The sequence below is a fragment of the Pleuronectes platessa genome, chromosome 24 (genome assembly GCF_947347685.1).
Source record: "Pleuronectes platessa chromosome 24, fPlePla1.1, whole genome shotgun sequence".
NCBI classification, from domain to species: Eukaryota; Metazoa; Chordata; class Actinopteri; order Pleuronectiformes; family Pleuronectidae; genus Pleuronectes; species Pleuronectes platessa.
The window spans coordinates 11,729,136-11,753,070 of NC_070649.1; the positions used below are offsets into that span (position 1 = coordinate 11,729,136).

General features: G+C 39.3%; 1 protein-coding gene, 2 long non-coding RNA genes and 1 other non-coding gene across 4 annotated transcripts in view; 2 read left to right on the forward strand and 2 right to left on the reverse strand.

The window, feature by feature from the left end:
• The window catches only part of LOC128431094 (uncharacterized), an 870,493-nt gene that overhangs the window by 391,147 nt on the left and 455,411 nt on the right, over positions 1 to 23,935 (reverse strand). The window lies entirely within an intron of this gene.
• On the forward strand, positions 12,984 to 14,336 carry LOC128431119 (uncharacterized). Its single transcript, XR_008334108.1, has 2 exons — positions 12,984 to 13,039; positions 13,448 to 14,336. It is a non-coding gene; the product is annotated as an uncharacterized LOC128431119 (long non-coding RNA).
• On the reverse strand, positions 16,770 to 19,827 carry LOC128431118 (uncharacterized). The gene is made up of 5 exons (XR_008334107.1): positions 19,695 to 19,827; positions 19,104 to 19,286; positions 18,398 to 18,484; positions 17,580 to 17,726; positions 16,770 to 17,343 (listed from the first exon to the last, which is right to left on the reverse strand). It is a non-coding gene; the product is annotated as an uncharacterized LOC128431118 (long non-coding RNA).
• LOC128434857 (5S ribosomal RNA) lies at positions 22,953 to 23,071 on the forward strand. Its single transcript, XR_008337529.1, has one exon. It is a non-coding gene; the product is annotated as a 5S ribosomal RNA (ribosomal RNA).

The window sequence follows — 23,935 nt, forward strand, 5'->3', positions numbered from 1 at the left end:
AAGGAAAAGATACCTCATAGTCTTGCTCTTTGATTGAAGTATCCTCAGCACATGGTCCTGCTTTGGTCAGAAGCATTTGTAGATTTTGAAAATGTTTCTCAACATTTTGACCACTGTGAGAACTGGAGAAGACCACGTTAGCACTGATGACAACTTCCTCCAGTTCCTTAAGAGTTGATGCTCGGGTCATGAGTCCAAACACAAACATTGTAAAGAGGTAATGTTTGGAGGCACTACAAAGGATAATTAAAAAAAAAACATTATCAGAGATGTCATAATGCTGTTATGTCTGAAATCTTAAGCATATTTATATACAGACACCACGTACTGTTTTCTGCAAAGCCCCTTAGCATTTTTCATGATGTGGCTCAAGCATCGGTGGAGTATTGGTAGACCTATGGCATCATTTGTTGCTTGTCCAGTCACAACTGCAAAATATCTGCAGAGTAGTTCCTGAAGACTCACTCCACAGAAATTATACGCAAGTGACTGCAGCAGAACCACTGACCCGTCACAAATTAACATTACTGGCCTTGATTTGGCTTGTCGACCATGAAGTTTTACTAAGGCTGTGACCACTGACCCTAAGAAATGTGAGACTGATGCTGTGGTGTGGTCACTGGTGATAAATGTTGCCACAGGGAGAGGGGAAGATCCTTTAGTTGGGTGTCTCACGACCAACTCATAGACGTAGAAGGGTGACGTCTCTCCTTTTCCCTTCCGTACAATGCTGCCTGTTGCATCTAAATACACAATATCTTCTTTGCACCGGTCAAAGAAAATATTAAGTGTTTTTACAGAATACAGCATCACACTTTTAGGGTAAAGACCGATGTTCTGGATCACCCTTCCTTCTGCCTCTGCCTCCTCTTCAGCCACCATCTTCTGGAGGCTGATCATCTCATTGTTGTGTCTTCTTTTTTGTTTTTTCTTACTCCATGACACTGTTTTCATGACACCAGTTGCAGGGACGTTGTCCCTGCACCCTGATGCCACAACAGTTTCATCCAGCCTCTCAATGCTCTCCAAGAAGACAGTCCTCGGCAGTTTGGTTGAAAGGGTATGGGACAGGGCATCCCTTTCCTCACCTCGCACCGGCCGTCTTTTTATTTGGTCCCATCGGTGGCAGACCAAATCACCACTGAAGATGACCTCAGCCTTCAGACACGACTCTTCTTGAACCTTTATTACCACCTCTACAGGGCAGTCATCAAAAGTACAGTAGCCAGAACATGTGAAGACTGGGCCACTTCTTTTAGAGCCGATGGATTTGACACTGTGGCACTTAAATCCAAAACTGCAGTAAGGATGAACACTCCGTATTCCTTTGGCCATTACAGAGGTCCAGTTCAGTGTTTTGAATCTGCGGCAGTGTTGTTTTTTGCGCAGTTTGGTCCAATCCTTCTGGTCAATGAAGAAAAAACAAGGTGGCGGCGGTAATGAATGGGTGAAGTACTCTTCACTAGATGATTTTTCTTCATCTGAAGCGACTGTGGATCCAATCTGCAAATAGCAATGAAACACAATTAAAATATGAGTTATTCTTTTAAAGGCTGATAATTTATATTACTGCACTTTGAATGTTAAATAATGTAAGACACTCAATTATTTTTCATGTATCATAACACCCATCTCCATATTTCTGTCTTTACTACTGAAAGATTTAATTCTTGTGTTACCTCCACAAGTGGTGTGGTCTCTTTTGCAGGACTCTGGACATTTGGCCCAGGTGTGGGCAGGGTCACGCTAGCGGACACATTTGCCTAGACAGAAATGAAACAGTCAGTCATAACACATTACATTACCTTGGAAAACAGCTAGTACAGTCAAGGGCAATAGGATTTTTACTGGCAGATTTCATTTGTGATGCCAAATATTAGAGCATCTGGAAACTCACATGCAACATGTGCCTGTAACCATGTAAATTAGGCGTTCATGTATATACTGTCAAACATTTTAAAATGATTGGAAATCCATTGAATCTATCCAAATTTAAAAAATGATATCATAAGTTATGTTTCATTGTGGTCTTGCTTAGCGTTCAACACACAAATTATGCAATTAATTACAAAAAGGTCATAAATAAGTAAAGTTACTTGCTGAGTGGGTGTGTAAAGCAAATTGTTCTGTTGTAACATCAATCTATGTTCTATTGCTACTCACTCTGCCTACTGAGTACTCTTCACTTGATGATTTTTCTTCATCTAAGGCGACTGTGGATCCAATCTGCAAATAGCGATGAAACACAATTAAAATATGAGTTATTCTTTTAAAGGCTGATAATTTATATTACTGCACTTTGAATGTTAAATAATGTAAGACACTCAATTATTTTTCATGTATCATAACACCCATCTCCATATTTCTGTCTTTACTACTGAAAGATTTAATTCTTATGTTACCTCCACAGGTGGTGTGGTCTCTTTTGCAGGACTCTGGACAGGTGTGGGCAGGTTCACTCTAGCGGACACATTTTCCTAGAAAGAGATGAAACAGTCAGTCATAACACATTACATTACCTTGGAAAACAGCTAGTACAGTGGGGCAATAGGATTTTTACTGGCAGATTTCATTTGTGGTGCCAAATATTAGAGCCTCTGGAAACTCACATGCAACATGTGCATAAGTTATCTTTCATTGTGGTTGTGCTTAGCGTTCAACACACAAATTATGCAATTAATTACAAAAAGGTCATAAATAAGTAAAGTTACTTGCTGAGTGGGTGTGTAAAGAAAATTGTTCTGTTGTAACATCAAGCTATGTTCTATTGCTACTCATTCTGCCTACTGAGTCTGGACCAAGCAACACAGCGGTTTGTCAACTTAGTTTCTCAGTTTATAAACATTTTCTTTCTCTAAGAAATTTATGGACAAATAATGACAATACAAAATGTTGACACTATATGAACTATGAATTTGACTATTTAAAGGTTCATGTCCACAGGCTTTTAGAAATGTCAAAGTGAGAATGTGAAACCATTACCTTTTTATATCGAAGATAGCCATCTTTGAGCCTTGTCCTGTTTATGTTGGAATTTGTAATACCAAGGTCATGGCAGATTTCACCCCAAAAAGTCTCATCATGGCCTGAGGCACGACGCTTGTCAATGACAGTCACTATATCCTCAATAGTTTTTTCAAGTTTTCTGGACTGTAAAACAAAGACAATATGTCATTTTCCCAAGTAAGATTGTACTTAAGGACTTAAGAGCACTCTTAAGAATGTTTCCCATGCGCGTTCTTAACTGGCTTCTTTGGAGTGCCTTAAGATCACACTGAAGAAGCTGTTAACGGGAGCTGTCCAGCACCGCGGTGCTTAAAAGAAATCAATAAATGCAGATACAGATTACATGTCCTGAAATGTTATCTGTAATGTATTCCCTTGGATTACTCAAGTAAAGTAATGTATTCTAAATACGTTTGGATTACTTTAAGCTTACTTCAAAATTGTCTATTTGAACGTATTTATCTGGGACACTGATTTTAGTTAACACTTGCATTAGAGAGCGATCTCATTACTGTCTTCAGAGAATAAGTTATGCAAATACACAAAACACAATGTGGTACGTTTTGTCCTGCAACTGATACTATTTAAAGAAAAATGACATCCAAGGGTCAACATTCTTCAATTTCTTTTAACTTTATTAATTTCCACAGCTCAGAAATTAGGGAAATTAAAATTAAAATTGTCTTGAATCGACTAATGTATGTCATATGACTTATATTCGTGCTTGTCTAACTGCCCTGAGAAGTTTTTAATTTATAGGGGACGCTGTAGCCCCCGTCAGCGGGGGCTCTCGGGAAAGAAAGTAAATACACCAATTTAAACTGTAACTATAACGGAATACCGTTACTCGTGTTTTTTATTCTAAATACGGAACGCCGTTACATGTAATCTGTTACTCCCCGATCATTAATCTCCACACATGTGATCGGTCAGGATCTAATGTAATTAATGATCTGGACTCTTGTACACATCCAAATCTCAGCTGTCACACGCACGCACGCACGCGCGCACACTGACTCCGGGACTGGGAGCCGCGCGTTTCATTAACTATCTTTATGCACCGGGTCATCTCGCACAAGAGAGAAAAACATAAATGACGTTTATTTGTAATCGTTTACATATGTGCGGTGCGGTGCTCTGTGTGTGTCTAGGCAGTGTGTGTGCGTTGGGCACCCGCCCAAAGAGACACAGATTACTATCTTGATAATGCGCCCAGTGAAATACTGCGCCATTGACTTAATATCTGTAATGAATAGGCCAAAATTGCTCTGGTTCACCCGAAATTGAGATCCTGCCGCCGTGCCTGCTCCAAACACCCGTTTGTTGGGCTTTGGATGAAATGAACAACATATAATCCAGGGGAAAACAATTAAATGTATTAATTAAAAGTAGGCCTACATTTGGCTGGAGTGGGCTTGCTTACCTTTCCAAACGTAGAGAACACAAAGACTCTAAAGTGAACAAAAGAAAAACATATTGTGTTATGCTGCTGTATTTCTTGAAGTGTTTCTGTAGGCCCGGCTGCGCATAGTCGGCTGCTGTAGCCTATAAACTTAGAAATTCAGAAAATAACTAAATTCCCTTATAATAACCACAGTGTAATAGTTATAAACTAGCGGGGTCCGCCTGTCACAAATAGTAAAAAAAAAGGATAGGATGGCGCTATTTAGCTACTAATACTGTCAACATCCCATGTCACTTGAGCCCAAGTAGCCATAAGAAATATTTGCAAGGGCAACTTACCCTCGTGTGGGCGCCATTCCTCCACCTCGTTGGAAGAGCAATTCAGGTGTTATAATACCGCCCATGCGCTTATTCAGTGTAAAGTTACCTACTGTAATATAAAATAAAAAAGTAATTTAATTAAGTAATTAATTAAATTTAAATTAAAAAAAAAATTAAATATAGTGTAACGGACTGGGTTTTATGTTTATATGTGGGTTTTATGTTTATATGGGGGTTTGACGTTATTCAGTAAAACACTGTGTTTAAGGAGTGTTCTGAGATCCTGACTGTCACTGAAGGGGTCGGGGGGGGGGACATGTGATTGTTTAGACGAATAGGATGGGGCTGTTTGGGGAAGACAGGAGAAATTGAAAGGAGTAGTGCACATGTCCGTGTAAATGTTAATAAAAGTTGTTAAACGAAGGAGAAGTTCCCTGTCCTCTGTAAACGAGGACTCTACAATATAAAAATGAATAAATACATAAATATTAAATCAATAAATCAATAAATAAAGGGTATACTACTCATTTTTTCACTTTATTTATTGGTTTTCACAATTGAAAATGAAACATCATACATACAGAAGTATATAAACAATTATTTTCTCCCACCTCCATCCCCTTGCAAACCTTGCTGATGTTCAAGGACAGAGAGAGCACACGGAAATTAGCAAGGGAAATGGAAATTTTTATTTACTCCAAAATGAACGAAAGAAATACACACAATATTGCATTTAAGTTACATATGGGTGAATGGAGTGAGGATTAGCCAAAGTGTAGCAACCTTTGTCAGAAATTATGGATCAAAGAGATTTAACAGAAGGATACATTTTGCACATAATGCCTTTTTCAATTCTAAATAATGAACTTTAAGGCTGAATTTCTCCAAAATGATACAGTAAATATGCTTGATACTGAGTGAGTGTACAGTCAGGATAGTCCTGAGGACAACTGTAGCAGCCTGTCTCAGAAATTATGGAATAAAGGGATTTTACAGAAGGGTAAGTATTGAACATAATGCTTTTTTCAACAAAAAAAAAGGAACTTTGCCTTTTTCAATTCAAAATAAATGAACTTTGAGGCTGAATTTCTCCAAAATGATACAGTAAATATGCTTGATACTGAGTGAGTGAACAGTCTGGATGGTCCTGAGGACAACTGTAGCAGCCTCTCTCAGAAATTATGGAAAAAAGGGATTTTACAGAAGGGTAAATATTGAACATAATGCTTTTTTCAATTCTAAATAATGAACTTTAAGGCTGAATTTCTCCAAAATGATACAGTAAATATGCTTGATACTGAGTGAGTGTACAGTCAGGATGGTCCTGAGGACAACTGTAGCAGCTTGTCTCAGAAATTATGGAATAAAGGGATTTTACAGAAGGGTAAGTATTGAACATAATGCTTTTTTCAACAAAAAAAAAGGAACTTTGCCTTTTTCAATTCAAAATAAATGAACTTTGAGGCTGAATTTCTCCAAAATGATACAGTAAATATGCTTGATACTGAGTGAGTGTACAGTCAGGATGGTCCTGAGGACAACTGTAGCAGCCTGTCTCAGAAATTATGGAATAAAGGGATTTTACAGAAGGGTAAGTATTGAACATAATGCTTTTTTCAACAAAAAAAAAGGAACTTTGCCTTTTTCAATTCAAAATAAATGAACTTTGAGGCTGAATTTCTCCAAAATGATACAGTAAATATGCTTGATACTGAGTGAGTGAACAGTCTGGATGGTCCTGAGGACAACTGTAGCAGCCTCTCTCAGAAATTATGGAAAAAAGGGATTTTACAGAAGGGTAAATATTGAACATAATGCTTTTTTCAATTCTAAATAATGAACTTTAAGGCTGAATTTCTCCAAAATGATACAGTAAATATGCTTGATACTGAGTGAGTGTACAGTCAGGATGGTCCTGAGGACAACTGTAGCAGCCTGTCTCAGAAATTATGGAATAAAGGGATTTTACAGAAGGGTAAGTATTGAACATAATGCTTTTTTCAACAAAAAAAAAGGAACTTTGCCTTTTTCAATTCAAAATAAATGAACTTTGAGGCTGAATTTCTCCAAAATGATACAGTAAATATGCTTGATACTGAGTGAGTGTACAGTCAGGATGGTCCTGAGGACAACTGTAGCAGCCTGTCTCAGAAATTATGGAATAAAGGGATTTTACAGAAGGGTAAGTATTGAACATAATGCTTTTTTCAACAAAAAAAAAGGAACTTTGCCTTTTTCAATTCAAAATAAATGAACTTTGAGGCTGAATTTCTCCAAAATGATACAGTAAATATGCTTGATACTGAGTGAGTGAACAGTCTGGATGGTCCTGAGGACAACTGTAGCAGCCTCTCTCAGAAATTATGGAAAAAAGGGATTTTACAGAAGGGTAAATATTGAACATAATGCTTTTTTCAATTCTAAATAATGAACTTTGAGGCTGAATTTCTCCAAAATGATACAGTAAATATGCTTGATACTGAGTGAGTGTACAGTCAGGATGGTCCTGAGGACAACTGTAGCAGCCTGTCTCAGAAATTATGGAATAAAGGGATTTTACAGAAGGGTAAGTATTGAACATAATGCTTTTTTCAACAAAAAAAAAGGAACTTTGCCTTTTTCAATTCAAAATAAATGAACTTTGAGGCTGAATTTCTCCAAAATGATACAGTAAATATGCTTGATACTGAGTGAGTGAACAGTCTGGATGGTCCTGAGGACAACTGTAGCAGCCTCTCTCAGAAATTATGGAAAAAAGGGATTTTACAGAAGGGTAAATATTGAACATAATGCTTTTTTCGATTCTAAATAATGAACTTTAAGGCTGAATTTCTCCAAAATGATACAGTAAATATGCTTGATACTGAGTGAGTGTACAGTCAGGATGGTCCTGAGGACAACTGTAGCAGCCTGTCTCAGAAATTATGGAATAAAGGGATTTTACAGAAGGGTAAGTATTGAACATAATGCTTTTTTCAACAAAAAAAAAGGAACTTTGCCTTTTTCAATTCAAAATAAATGAACTTTGAGGCTGAATTTCTCCAAAATGATACAGTAAATATGCTTGATACTGAGTGAGTGTACAGTCAGGATGGTCCTGAGGACAACTGTAGCAGCCTGTCTCAGAAATTATGGAATAAAGGGATTTTACAGAAGGGTAAGTATTGAACATAATGCTTTTTTCAACAAAAAAAAAGGAACTTTGCCTTTTTCAATTCAAAATAAATGAACTTTGAGGCTGAATTTCTCCAAAATGATACAGTAAATATGCTTGATACTGAGTGAGTGAACAGTCTGGATGGTCCTGAGGACAACTGTAGCAGCCTCTCTCAGAAATTATGGAAAAAAGGGATTTTACAGAAGGGTAAATATTGAACATAATGCTTTTTTCAATTCTAAATAATGAACTTTAAGGCTGAATTTCTCCAAAATGATACAGTAAATATGCTTGATACTGAGTGAGTGTACAGTCAGGATAGTCCTGAGGACAACTGTAGCAGCCTGTCTCAGAAATTATGGAATAAAGGGATTTTACAGAAGGGTAAGTATTGAACATAATGCTTTTTTCAACAAAAAAAAAGGAACTTTGCCTTTTTCAATTCAAAATAAATGAACTTTGAGGCTGAATTTCTCCAAAATGATACAGTAAATATGCTTGATACTGAGTGAGTGAACAGTCTGGATGGTCCTGAGGACAACTGTAGCAGCCTCTCTCAGAAATTATGGAAAAAAGGGATTTTACAGAAGGGTAAATATTGAACATAATGCTTTTTTCAATTCTAAATAATGAACTTTAAGGCTGAATTTCTCCAAAATGATACAGTAAATAGGCTTGATACTGAATGAGTGTACAGGCAGGATGGTCCTGAGGACAACTGTACCAGCCTGTCTCAGAAATTATGGAATAAAGGGATTTTACAGAAGGGTAAGTATTGAACATAATGCTTTTTTCAATTCTAAATAATGAACTTTAAGGCTGAATTTCTCCAAAATGATACAGTAAATATGCTTGATACTGAGTGAGTGTACAGTCAGGATGGTCCTGAGGACAACTGTAGCAGCCTGTCTCAGAAATTATGGAATAAAGGGATTTTACAGAAGGGTAAGTATTGAACATAATGCTTTTTTCAACAAAAAAAAAGGAACTTTGCCTTTTTCAATTCAAAATAAATGAACTTTGAGGCTGCCTTTTTCAATTCAAAATAATCAGAATCAGAATCAGAATCAGAATTATTTTATTTGCCAAGTATATTTGCACAAACAGGAAATTGCCTTGGTGTCATTGGTGCACTTTAACTTAAAACAACAATATAAAAACAACAATATATAACTAAATAGAATAAAATAGAATACAAATATATACATACAGTAATGAACTTTGAGGCTGAATTTCTACAGAAGGATACAGTAAATATGCTTGATACTGAGTGAGTGTACAGTTTGGATGGTCCTGAGCACAACTGTATCAGCCTTTGTCAGAAATTATGGAATAAAGGGATTTTACAGAAGGGTAAATATTGAACATAATGCTTTTTTCAACAAAAAAAAGGAACTTTGCCTTTTTCACTTCAAAATAATAAACTTTGAGGCTGAATTGCTCCAGAATGATACAGTAAATATGCTTGATACTGAGTAAGTGAACAGTCAGGATGGTCCTGAGGACACCTGTATCAGCCTTTGTCAGAAATTATGGAATAAAGGGATTTTACAGAAGGGTAAATATTGAACATAATGCTTATTTCAACAAAAAAAAAGGAACTATGCCTTTTTCACTTCAAAATATTAAACTTTGAGGCTGAATTGCTCCAGAATGATACAGTACATATGCTTGATACTGAGTAAGTGAACAGTCTGGATGGTCCTGAGGACACCTGTATCAGCCTTTGTCAGAAATTATGGAATAAAGGGATTTTACGGAAGGGTACATTTTGCACATAATGCTTTTTTCAATTCAAAATAATGAACTTTAAGGCTGAATTTCTCCAAAATGATACAGTAAATATGCTTGATACTGAATGAGTGTACAGTCTGGATGGTCCTGAGCACAACTGTGTCAGCCTTTGTCAGAAATTATGGAATAAAGGGATTTTACAGTAGCATAAAAGATTGGCTCGCTCCGTATCATGGACTACCGTACACTCTGTAATACGGGCGCACTTGAAATCAGGAAAAGACGAACGTCTGCTCACTTGACCACGAAAAGACGAACGTCTGCTCACTTGACCGCAGTGCGGCACTGACAGAGACTGCAGCCCAGGCTCTCGATCCAAAAGCACTCGACTCAGACTCAGACTCAGGCAAGGACTCTGCGATGAAAATAACACAAATAAGGAGAAGACAAAACACGGAGAGGCAGCAAAGAATTAACAAGAAGAGTAAATCTAAAGCCTGAAACATGCTTCTGCGTTTTCACGGGCCCGTAAGCGCAAGAGCCCTTCCGGGTCCCTTACGTGCTTACGTATCCCTTCTTACGTGCTGACGGGCGTCGCCCCACTTTTCTAAAATTTACGGCAAAGCTCCGCAAGCTTTGAACAAAAGCTGACAATCTTGAATAAACAATGGCAACCGTCACCTCATTTAATGCCCAAAGGCTACGCAAGAAAAGGAAAAGACAACAAATATTGGAAATGTTCAAATATGGCACATTATGTGTACAGGAAACACACTGGGATGAGGAGTGTATGAGGGAGATTGAGAAGGAGTGGATGGGAGGCAGGGCCGGCCCTAGCACATTTGGCGCTCTAGGCAAGCTTCACTCCTGGCGCCCCCCCCCCCCCCAAAAAAAAACCAACACACATACTCTAACCATAAGCTTCCATGTGCTAGCATGTTCTGACAACACCAAGGAGCCAGTACCCCTTCCGTTTTTACGATTTTTGGCTAATTTTACCCTAATGTTAGATTAATTTTTTTAACGTCAAACTAACCTCATCTGGACTGCATCTTGTTCAAATTAAACACAATTTCAAGTACAAGCATTTCTGTGAGTGTAACTGCATTTTAAAGTGCATAAAACATACTATAAATTATTATGGTGTCTCTTTACTTCAAACATCTTAACATACATTATCAGTCATAAAGAAATATAAACATTTACAATATAGACCTATTGAACATTAGCTTATAACTCGTCTTCATAAGGCACAATAACAATACATGACTTAATTACAGAGTCTGTGTGTGTCGGAGCTGAAATACACACTGTAAAGTAAACAATATACTATCACGACCCACCTGCAAGACGACACGCATGTAAAATAAACACCTATACAGGCGAATGTAGCCCCGCCCACCTAGTGGCGCGAGTGTCTCCCGCCTCACTGCCCAGACGAGTTTCTAAGTTTTTACCAGTCTCTAAGTAGACAATCAAAACAACATCAACACGTCTCAATGACACTCGTGTTTTCATCCGACTGCATTTGTCCAAGAGACTGAAAGATACAAATATAGATATAACAGGTAAATACACAGTCCCATCCTAACGTCAGATATATTCAAACAGACAGAGCTGAATGGACTTTAGTCATTTACACATGTCTGCTTTTAAAGTCTTTAAAACTACATTAAAGTAATAAAAGACAGTTGTGTTTTGAAGTCTCTCCTGCTAAGAACAAAACGTACTGTGTCTGCGGAGAAGTTGATCTTCTCCATGTTTGATGAAAGCAGTTGATCCAATGTAGGAAAAGTTCTTGTAAAGTAGTTTTGCTGTGAAGCGCTTGTCTGCTGACTGTCGTCTGTCGCGGTTTGAGGAAGTTGTCAGAGAGAAGGTTCTCGTGCAACTGAGGTCTACTAATGGTGTGATTGGACTCATGAGAGGTGTTGTTCCTTTATATATAAGGCAATTGTACCTGTTGCTCTTTTATATGTAAGTCAAATGATCAAATAACCTATGGTATCAAAGGATCCAATTATCTATGTGACATGACAGCATCATAGGATCCAATAATCTAAGGATATAATCTTTGAATTGATTTGAACAGTGTTATGTAATATATATATATATATTAGGGATGCACCGATATGGAAATTCTTGGCCGATACCGATACCGATATTTAAAATAACAATCTGGCCGATAGCCGAAACCGATATTTGTTTATTTTCTTTTTGTTATTATTCATTCACCTTTTTGTGCCAGAAAAATAATTAAATCATTATTTAAAAAGCACTATTTAAAAAAATGTCAGTCCTCTTTTCACTCTTATCTTTTAATGAGCAGATTTATGAAACAATCTTTGATTTAACTAAACTTTATTTAACAGAGACATATTATGCCCATTTTACCGCAAGTTGAAATGGTTCCTCGGGATCTTAATGAAATGTCTGTAACATATTTTGGTCAAAATACCACAAGGATAAAAATAGCACCTTTTTACCCTGTCTAAAACAGCCCTGTTAAAGTATCATTATAGAGAACGCTCTTCTCATTGATTTACGGTAGCAGTATTGCCCGTTTATTAGATGTGTTACGGCTTCTGTGTGTATGACGTATGTTGTCAATTCCCTAGTCACCTGTGCATGAGACGGATGAATAGAGCCGATGCAAATGAGAATAAAGTACTTAAACAGACGCTACGCTCATACTTTTTACACCAAGTTACACTGCGTGAGTCAAGATAACTTAACAAGCCCTCCTCAGTTTGACCTGTTTTTAGTGTCGGGCAGAAATCACATCGCGTCAACACCCACCGTGGCCCTTCGCGATGCTTGTTTTAATTAAACAGTCGGATTCCCCTGGTCCGCACCAGTTCTCAGTCAGCTGATAGGCGCCAGCCGAGGCGTGGGATGGCGGAGATTCCTTGTTTTTTCAGATAAAAATATAATTTTGTAACTTAGTTTGGGCATAAAAATACATTCTGACACCATTTCTAGCGAGAAATGTGCTCTTTGCTTCCATAGTCTTCAGCCAGTTCGTGCTTATGATAAATATTTTAATAGTTATCACGCATGTGTTTATCGTTGCTATGACGGTTGCCATGCCACCACGGCGCAGCGTGGTGTTTAAATCACAGTCCCTGCATGGTGTCCTTCAGTGATCGTGAATGTTATTCATGTTATATAATAGTAATATTTGAGGCTAGATTACATCTCTAATGAGAAGGAACCTGCGAGTCTGTTCATACCGAGGCCGGCCCGAGTGCGCGAGCCGAGCGGCCCGAGCGGCGCGAGCCGAGGGGCCCGAGTGCGCGAGCGGACATGACGTGTGGCTGTCGTAAAAACCCTATTTGTAAACAACCAGTCCTTTAACTAAGCGCTACGTCATAAACACGGCACGCTTGGAAGACCACGATGTCATCTTCCTTCTGTCAGGTAAGTAGTTTATTGTTTTTAAAGATCGTTACGATCTAGGTTTACAGTCCGAGTGCGGAGAGAGTCCGTCAATCCACACTATGGACGCTGTTCATCAGCTAATACGCCATTGTTAGCCACATGCTTCAGCCCACGGTAGCCTGTGCTACCTGGGAGGTGAATACATTGTTGTTGAAACCAGTTCAAGACGCTTAGCTCATCATTGAGGGACGCTACAATATAAATATAAACATGAATTTGATTTATGAATGCTTTAGATTAATAAGGAGTGTATTTCTCTACTATTACTCCACAATATCAGGTCAATTTGGTTTAATGTATAGTATGCACTATGACAATAATGTTTCCATGTTATGGAGTTGCGATTCATTTTATAAAACAATTGCTATGTTCTGTTTTTTAATCAAGGAGGATCCCAGTGAAGCTACAGGAGTTTCATTAACGTCAACAACTTGGACCGAACACTTTGTTTTGCTTGATGAAGAGCAGGAAGGGCAGCCTGGAGAGAAAGAGAAGCCGGGTTGAGCCCACTACCATCATCCACGTACCACGAGGAAGATGAGGGAGAGAAATGATCCTACCATTAAAGAGGTACTTTTAAGTTACATACCAGAAACACCATTTTATATAATGTGCTAAATATACATTTTATTACATCCCCAAAGTACGCTTGCTGAAATACAAGTTTATATCACACTGAAAGAATTTTGATCAATCATGCTTCCCTGCTGTGATTGTTTAACTGGGAAAACAACTTTTTCCACAGGAAGGCAAGTAAATTTAAGGAATACATGTGCAAAGTTTTCCTCTGTTATGTATAATGATGACCCCCATCAAACATAATGTTAGCAATATTTACACCTTTTAATTTATACTGATTATTTCTGTCTACATGTGTGAATTTGCCTTCATTAGTTTCAGAAAAGAGCGATGATGTATCGGTCAGTGGGCGGCAGCACGAGACTCCGCAAACTAGTCTGTAAGCAAAGCAGACGAAGGCATCGAGGTTGCGGCCTGCCATCATTGTTATTTTTGCTTAAGGGACTGAATATGTTTCATGCAGGAATATTAGCATTTCCCTTATATCTACCAAAACTGCTTGTTTCCCAGACTGCAGTTTTGTTTTGATCCGATGTGGTGTGCAAATACAACCGTATCTGCAATGGGTTGTGGGGCATTAACATTTGTAACTCTAATTTTGTTTTGACAGACTGTGAAAAGAACGTTGAGAACATCACCACTCTACAGGAAGACACAGTCCAGTAATGGGTGTCAGAATTTCAGTAGTGAACGACAGGTACTGTGGAAAAATGTGTGTCATTGTTGTACAATGTCCTTTGACTCTGTTTACACAAGGTTAACACAAAAAGGTTTGATTGTAAACTGATATTGGTATGAATTCATGTTATTCTCCTCTTCACAAGAAACAAACAATCCAAATTACCTGCAGAAAGCCCTTGATGGACGCTTCAGCTGCATCGTCAGACTGGCCAGACAGCAAGATGCCAACTTTAATGCCAATTTATTTGTGTAACATTCTGTGACCAAATGTATAGATAACTTTTTGTAGATTGTAAAAAAGATAACCCATTTATTAAAAAAAAACTACACTAGAATTACCGCACTGCGTTGTATGACTCCGCTAACCAGTGCAGTGTCCGTCTACATATTTCTACATATTTTCTCTCGTATAAATGACACTGTGTCTCTTGACAACTGAAACCATAAGATGAGGTCAGTGTGGCCTTGACCTTTTGACTTTAACACAAATACACAGTTAGACAATCCGAAAACATACAGTTATGCCAAAATATATTTTGTTTCACATTCTAGATGGCATAAGCAGAGACATCAACTCAGGAAAAATATTTCTGTAGAAAAGAAAGCCCTGTACGTGTGTACGTAGGTATACGTACACACGTACAAACGCACTATTGAGACGTTTTGTTTTTTATCATATATTCTCAGGAAGGACTGATGCATTTACTGAGACGGGACGTGAGGGCCTACTCTGCGTGCTCAGAGTTCAAGCCCAGCAGGCTGCAGCGGGCCTGACATATTCCGGAACAGCAGCACAGTCTTTGGATGACTCCTCTGAAGATGAAACATGGCGAGGTACTTCTCCACTGATGAAGAACTGTGAGGGCTGTGATTAGCTACACTCTCTTGCTACAAGGCTACTCTTGCTACTCCCTGGCAGCCTTAGGAAGGCATTAGCTTGCTGTTGGGTAGCTGTTAGCTTCAGCATTTTTAGTTTTTAGCGGCCTGTGTGACGTTTATGTTTAAAACCAAAAAATCAGAGGGAACCATCTTCATAATTTAACACTATGGTTTGTTTGTGTGTCCTTCAGTTCTTCTCAAGAGAAGCAGTACAGGTGTGCCTCAGCTCCACGGTCCCTCCTGCAACCTCCGCTCCTGATGCTAACCTCATGTCTCCATCACACCAAGCAGCAGACCTGGATTGACAGACCTTTCTCCAGAGCTGCCCCCTCCCTCTGAAACCCCCCTCTCCAAAACACTATTTGTGTAGTTTTTAAAGTATTTTTTGCATGAGAATTGTTGATCATAACATTTCCAGCAGATGCCTTAATGTAATGTTTGTGCACAATAAATGACATTGATCATAACATATTGCTATTTCCTTGCACTTCTACACCATGATATTGTCAGATAAGATGCTGATTACATTAAAGCAGTGAATGCTCTTCTTTAAGCAACATAAACACACAATGATCCAATGGATCGGAAGTAGAATGGGCACATTACATTCTGTAGAGAATGCCTCAGTAATTGAAGTCAGAAAATAACTTTCTTTATCTGAGGTTCCAGTCATTTATAGTCACAGCAAAGCACACAGGTCTGGTTGTCTAAGTGGCGCCCATATCATATTGTTTAAGATGTGTAACATCAAGTTTGTGTATCAGTGCAAAATACATACCGTCATTAGTCAAGAGTTCACCCTCTTGTTTACACTAAATTTAGGTGACCCAGATGTTTCACAATGCAATCTGATAAGGTCTTATGAGAAACATTCTTAACATTAAAGAAATGAACACAGAGGATAGCAATAGATGTTTGACTCAAATCAGTAGCTGGTAATCAGCAGCCTGACTTTTTCAAACACATTAATACCACAATGAATGAGGCAGGGATTATCTATCAGAAATCAACTATATCGTCACATTAGGTTTCTCTTGAGCTCATTGGAATTACCTTCACATTCCACTCACTGTCACCTGAACCATACTGTTGTTTCTGTATCTACAGTGACTTTTAGGACAACATGTATAAAGCAATGTATAAACAATAATACATCTTATTTATATAGAGCTTTTCAAGAAGTGCAAGTACTTAACTGAGGGACAGTTTATACAAACAATATATATGTCTTAAATCCATGTGATGGGACAGCCTCTCACTTGGATGTAAACCAATTTTAAAACACATTTACTTATACTGGAGATCTTTTAAATTAATGTCCCAGAAATGATTTCTGATGGAAAACCCCTGCCTCATTCATTGTGGTATTAATGTGTTTGAAAAAGTCAGGCTGCTGATTACCAGCTACTGATTTGAGTCAAACATCTATTGCTATCCTCTGTGTTCATTTCTTTAATGTTAAGAATGTTTCTCATACGACCTTATCAGATTGCATTGTGAAACATCTGGGTCACCTAAATTTAGTGTAAACAAGAGGGTGAACTCTTGACTAATGACGGTATGTATTTTGCACTGATACACAAACTTGATGTTACACATCTTAAACAATATGATATGGGTGTCCCTAGACAACCAGACCTGTGTGCTTTGCTGTGACTATAAATGACTGGAACCTCAGATAAAGAAAGTTATTTTCTGACTTCAATTACTGAGGCATTCTCTACAGAATGTAATGTGCCCATTCTACTTCCGATCCATTGGATCATTGTGTGTTTATGTTGCTTAAAGAAGAGCATTCACTGCTTTAATGTAATCAGCATCTTATCTGACAATATCATGGTGTAGAAGTGCAAGGAAATAGCAATATGTTATGATCAATGTCATTTATTGTGCACAAACATTACATTAAGGCATCTGCTGGAAATGTTATGATCAACAATTCTCATGCAAAAAATACTTTAAAAACTACACAAATAGTGTTTTGGAGAGGGGGGTTTCAGAGGGAGGGGGCAGCTCTGGAGAAAGGTCTGTCAATCCAGGTCTGCTGCTTGGTGTGATGGAGACATGAGGTTAGCATCAGGAGCGGAGGTTGCAGGAGGGACCGTGGAGCTGAGGCACACCTGTACTGCTTCTCTTGAGAAGAACTGAAGGACACACAAACAAACCATAGTGTTAAATTATGAAGATGGTTCCCTCTGATTTTTTGGTTTTAAACATAAACGTCACACAGGCCGCTAAAAACTAAAAATGCTGAAGCTAACAGCTACCCAACAGCAAGCTAATGCCTTCCTAAGGCTGCCAGGGAGTAGCAAGAGTAGCCTTGTAGCAAGAGAGTGTAGCTAATCACAGCCCTCACAGTTCTTCATCAGTGGAGAAGTACCTCGCCATGTTTCATCTTCAGAGGAGTCATCCAAAGACTGTGCTGCTGTTCCGGAATATGTCAGGCCCGCTGCAGCCTGCTGGGCTTGAACTCTGAGCACGCAGAGTAGGCCCTCACGTCCCGTCTCAGTAAATGCATCAGTCCTTCCTGAGAATATATGATAAAAAACAAAACGTCTCAATAGTGCGTTTGTACGTGTGTACGTATACCTACGTACACACGTACAGGGCTTTCTTTTCTACAGAAATATTTTTCCTGAGTTGATGTCTCTGCTTATGCCATCTAGAATGTGAAACAAAATATATTTTGGCATAACTGTATGTTTTCGGATTGTCTAACTGTGTATTTGTGTTAAAGTCAAAAGGTCAAGGCCACACTGACCTCATCTTATGGTTTCAGTTGTCAAGAGACACAGTGTCATTTATACGAGAGAAAATATGTAGAAATATGTAGACGGACACTGCTCTGGTTAGCGGAGTCATACAACGCAGTGCGGTAATTCTAGTGTAGTTTTTTTTTAATAAATGGGTTATCTTTTTTACAATCTACAAAAAGTTATCTATACATTTGGTCACAGAATGTTACACAAATAAATTGGCATTAAAGTTGGCATCTTGCTGTCTGGCCAGTCTGACGATGCAGCTGAAGCGTCCATCAAGGGCTTTCTGCAGGTAATTTGGATTGTTTGTTTCTTGTGAAGAGGAGAATAACATGAATTCATACCAATATCAGTTTACAATCAAACCTTTTTGTGTTAACCTTGTGTAAACAGAGTCAAAGGACATTGTACAACAATGACACACATTTTTCCACAGTACCTGTCGTTCACTACTGAAATTCTGACACCCATTACTGGACTGTGTCTTCCTGTAGAGTGGTGATGTTCTCAACGTTCTTTTCACAGTCTGTCAAAACAAAATTAGAGTTACAAATGTTAATGCCCCACAACCCATTGCAGATACGGTTGTATTTGCACACCACATCGGATCAAAACAAAACTGCAGTCTGGGAAACAAGCAGTTTTGGTAGATATAAGGGAAATGCTAATATTCCTGCATGAAACATATTCAGTCCCTTAAGCAAAAATAACAATGATGGCAGGCCGCAACCTCGATGCCTTCGTCTGCTTTGCTTACAGACTAGTTTGCGGAGTCTCGTGCTGCCGCCCACTGACCGATACATCATCGCTCTTTTCTGAAACTAATGAAGGCAAATTCACACATGTAGACAGAAATAATCAGTATAAATTAAAAGGTGTAAATATTGCTAACATTATGTTTGATGGGGGTCATCATTATACATAACAGAGGAAAACTTTGCACATGTATTCCTTAAATTTACTTGCCTTCCTGTGGAAAAAGTTGTTTTCCCAGTTAAACAATCACAGCAGGGAAGCATGATTGATCAAAATTCTTTCAGTGTGATATAAACTTGTATTTCAGCAAGCGTACTTTGGGGATGTAATAAAATGTATATTTAGCACATTATATAAAATGGTGTTTCTGGTATGTAACTTAAAAGTACCTCTTTAATGGTAGGATCATTTCTCTCCCTCATCTTCCTCGTGGTACGTGGATGATGGTAGTGGGCTCAACCCGGCTTCTCTTTCTCTCCAGGCTGCCCTTCCTGCTCTTCATCAAGCAAAACAAAGTGTTCGGTCCAAGTTGTTGACGTTAATGAAACTCCTGTAGCTTCACTGGGATCCTCCTTGATTAAAAAACAGAACATAGCAATTGTTTTATAAAATGAATCGCAACTCCATAACATGGAAACATTATTGTCATAGTGCATACTATACATTAAACCAAATTGACCTGATATTGTGGAGTAATAGTAGAGAAATACACTCCTTATTAATCTAAAGCATTCATAAATCAAATTCATGTTTATATTTATATTGTAGCGTCCCTCAATGATGAGCTAAGCGTCTTGAACTGGTTTCAACAACAATGTATTCACCTCCCAGGTAGCACAGGCTACCGTGGGCTGAAGCATGTGGCTAACAATGGCGTATTAGCTGAAGAATAGCATCCATAGTGTGGATTGACGGACTCTCTCCGCACTCGGACTGTAAACCTAGATCGTAACGATCTTTAAAAACAATAAACTACTTACCTGACAGAAGGAAGATGACATCGTGGTCTTCCAAGCGCGCCGTGTTTATGACGTAGCGCTTAGTTAAAGGACTGGTTGTTTACAAATAGGGTTTTTACGACAGCCACACGTCATGTCCGCTCGCGCACTCGGGCCGCTCGGCTCGCGCCGCTCGGGCCGCTCGGCTCGCGCACTCGGGCCGGCCTCGGTATGAACAGACTCGCAGGTTCCTTCTCATTAGAGATGTAATCTAGCCTCAAATATTACTATTATATAACATGAATAACATTCACGATCACTGAAGGACACCACGCAGGGACTGTGATTTAAACACCACGCTGCGCCGTGGTGGCATGGCAACCGTCATAGCAACGATAAACACATGCGTGATAACTATTAAAATATTTATCATAAGCACGAACTGGCTGAAGACTATGGAAGCAAAGAGCACATTTCTCGCTAGAAATGGTGTCAGAATGTATTTTTATGCCCAAACTAAGTTACAAAATTATATTTTTATCTGAAAAAATAAGGAATCTCTGCCATGTTTTCCTCTCCGCAGATGGGAGCTTGAGAGTCACGTGACGTGAGAACACGCCAATGCAAAACAATGGGAGGACTAAATGTTACCATCTCACAATCTGAGAGGCCAGATTGTGAGATGGTAACGTCGTTCTAAGTGGACCAACGTTGCCATTGAACGTTTTCTGATGAGACTGGGTTGAAATAGGATGAAGGAAGTGATAGGGACGGTGGTGGGAAGAACACAAGCATATAGTATACCAGGGAGAGACATAGCGGACACAGTAAGTAGTATTAGGGACACAATAACATACATGAGTGAGAACAGTAAAGGGATAGTAGTTAGTTTAGATCTGAACAAAGCATTTGATAGGGTAGATCACGGGTATTTATTCAAAGTATTAGAGAAGGTGGGATTTGGGGATAGGATGATAGGATGGGTTGGGAGATTATACGAGGGAGCAGCCAGTAGGATAAAAGTTAATGGGACAGTAACAAATGAAATCAGATTAGAAAGATCAGTGAGGCAGGGATGTCCGCTATCAGCGCTGCTATATGCACTATCGGCAGAGCCGTTGGCGGCACTCATCATGCAAAACAAGAAGATTAGGGGCATAGGGTTACCAGGGGGACAGGAGAGCACACTATACCAGTACGCAGACGACACAACGGTGACAGTAAGAGATAGGGAAAGCGTAGAAGAGGTACTACAAAGCGTAGAGCAGTATGGCAGGGCATCAGGAGCACGAGTAAACAGAGAAAAATCGGAAATAATGCATTTTGGAGAAAGAGGAGAAGGGACAGGAGAGACAGGATTGAGGGAAAACAAAGACTATTTCAAGTTGTTAGGAGTGAATTTAGGAATTAAAGGAAAGGAAGGGAGGGATAGGCAATACGAAGGGATAGTGAACAGTATCAGGAAGACATTAGGATTCTGGAAAAAAAGAAGATTAAAACTAAAAGGGAAGGTGATAGTGGTGAATTCACTCAATGAGTAGGCTGGTATATGTGATGAATGTGATGGATGTGCCAGAGAAAGTGATGAAAGAGGTGGAAGGGATGGTAAACAATTTTTTGTGGGAAGGGAAGGGAGTTAGAATAGCAAGGGAAGTGCTAGAAAATGAGTATGAGGACGGGGGACTAAAACTAGTGAATTTAGAAGGGAAAAAGAAAGCACTCAGGGTAAAAATGATGGTAAGATACTTAAAAGATAACAGGGATCAAGTGTGGAAGGTGTTTTTGAATGATGCAATAAATAAATGTGGTGGATGTGGAGAGAGTGGAGTGTACATGGTACTAAAAAAAGGAATGATGGATGGTGCGACTGAAATATACAAAGAGATGCTTGGAGCGTGGGGAGAGTTTGTGAGAGGGGTGAAGTATGAATGCAAGAATGTGAGGCAGGTATGGGAGCAACCAGTGTTTTTAAACCCAAAAATTCTGGCAGAGGGAGAAACTATTTTCAACAGGGTGATATGGAGGGCAGGGATAAGAAAGGTAAGGGATATGGTGTATGAGTATATACCAGGCTTCATGGGAGCACAGGTGATTGTGGACGAAGTAAGAGGGAATGGGGATGAAATATGGTTGGGGACAGCAAAAGGAGTACTAGAGAAAATAAAGAAAGCAATGCCTAAAGAATGGATGGAAATGATTGAGAGAGAGAATGAGGAGAGGGGGGAAGATAAAATAGAGATGTATGTGGGAGAAGGAGAATGCAAGGTGAGACTGGCTAATGTGAAAACCAGAGTGTTTTATAAATGTATGAGAGGGAAAGAGATAAGGAGACCGGCTGCAGAGAAAGTGTGGAGCAGAGTTATGAAAGGAATGGATGAGGAGAGCATATGGGAGAATCTGAGAGTGAAAGGGAATAGCATTGAATGCAAGCATTGTGATTTCATGCTAAGGCACAACCGGATTTTTAATAATCTAATAATAAGTAAGTTTGACTGCAATGTGGGAAAGGAGTGCGATGTATGTGGTGAGGAAGTGGAAACATGTATGCATGAGTTTGTTGAATGTAAAGAACTAAGGGGATATTTTGAAAAAATAAAGATGTTAATAAATAAATGTTGGAAAGGGAAATGGGTAGAAAGAATGGAATGGAAGAAGCTGTGGCTGTTTGGTGTGAATGAAAGTCAGAATGGATGCAATGTGAACCTAATGAACTATGTGCTGAGCCATGCGAGGTATGCAGTGAAAATAAGAAGGAACACAGCTCACTATGAGAAAAGAAAATATGATGTGTGGACTGTGTTTAAAAACTTAACAGAGAGACTTGAGACAGAGATGGGGCTATATTGAAGAAAACGAGTTCAGAAAAGGGTTTGTGGATGGAAGTACTTTTATTGAAATAGTAAAAGGAGATGTGAATGAGGTAAGAATGAATTTTGGTTGAAAGGGATAAATCTTTTTTTAGGATTTGATTTTGATTTTAATAATTTTTTGATTTGTGTGTTTTCTGTGGAAAATAATATGCATAATGTACAGGACTGGGAAGGGGATGACATATCACAAAATGTGTTAAAATGTAATGTACATAAATATGCATAAAATGTAATGCAAAATATTTTTGATAATAAAAAAAAAAAAAAAAAAATACGCCCGATCTCGTCTGATCTCGGAAGCTAAGCAGGGTCGGGCCTGGTTAGTACTTGGATGGGAGACTGCCTGGGAATACCGGGTGCTGTAAGCTTTTTTCCACTTTTACCTGACGTATTGACATGTATAAATAAGGCTCAGTGGGTGAACTCATTCGCTTACGGCCACACCAACCTGAATACGCCCGATCTCGTCTGATCTCGGAAGCTAAGCAGGGTCGGGCCTGGTTAGTGTTTGGATGGGAGACTGCCTGGGAATCCCAGGTGCTGTAAGCTTTTTTCCACTTTTACCTGACATATTCACCTGTATAAATAAGGTTTAGTGGGTGGCCTCATTCGCTTACGGCCACACCAACCTGAACGCCCTGAACACCCTGAACGCATCATCGAGTGACTTCATCAACCTGCAACATGGAAGCAAGCCACCACGGGTGACTGCTACGGACTTTTTTCTCTCTCTTTTTCTTTTTTCCTTCTTCCCAGCTTTTTTCTTGGACTATTTCAATTTCCACCTATTCCTTTTCTTCATATGTGTTAATCCAACCGGACGTTAAGTGTTGAGATTGTCTTGTCTAGTGTGCGTGTGTCCCCCCGCGGCAGTGACGCACTGTGCGGGGGTGAGCCTGTGTGGATGTTTGCCCGCGACAATGGCGGAGACAAACACGGAGCGGGATTGCAGAGACGCTGTCACCACCGTGGGTGACAGCGAGAGAGGAGAAGACATGGCGCAGAGCAAGAGTGGCACAAGCACTGAGAGAAACGAGAGGGAGTTAACTGTGATGGTGGAAACGGAGGGAGAGGGCGAGACGACGGCTATGGAGTTGATGCGTGGTGTCAGGGAGTTGTGCGGAGGGCTGCTGGCGTGCAGACATTTAAGTGAAAATAAATACAAAATAACGATGAGCCACCCCAAGGGGAAAGACAGGCCTATTGACGGTTTCAAGACGGGAGAGACGAGGGTCCACGTCAGAGAATTGATAAACGATGAGCTGGTCGTGTCATTTATGAACCTGCCTTTCTACATTAAGGACAGGGATATTATAGCGAAGCTACAACTCTGGGGTGTCTCGGCAGCATCCCCAATCAAAAGAAGGATGTGGCCGGGCACAAATGTGGCTGACGGAACAAGGTTCCTAAAAG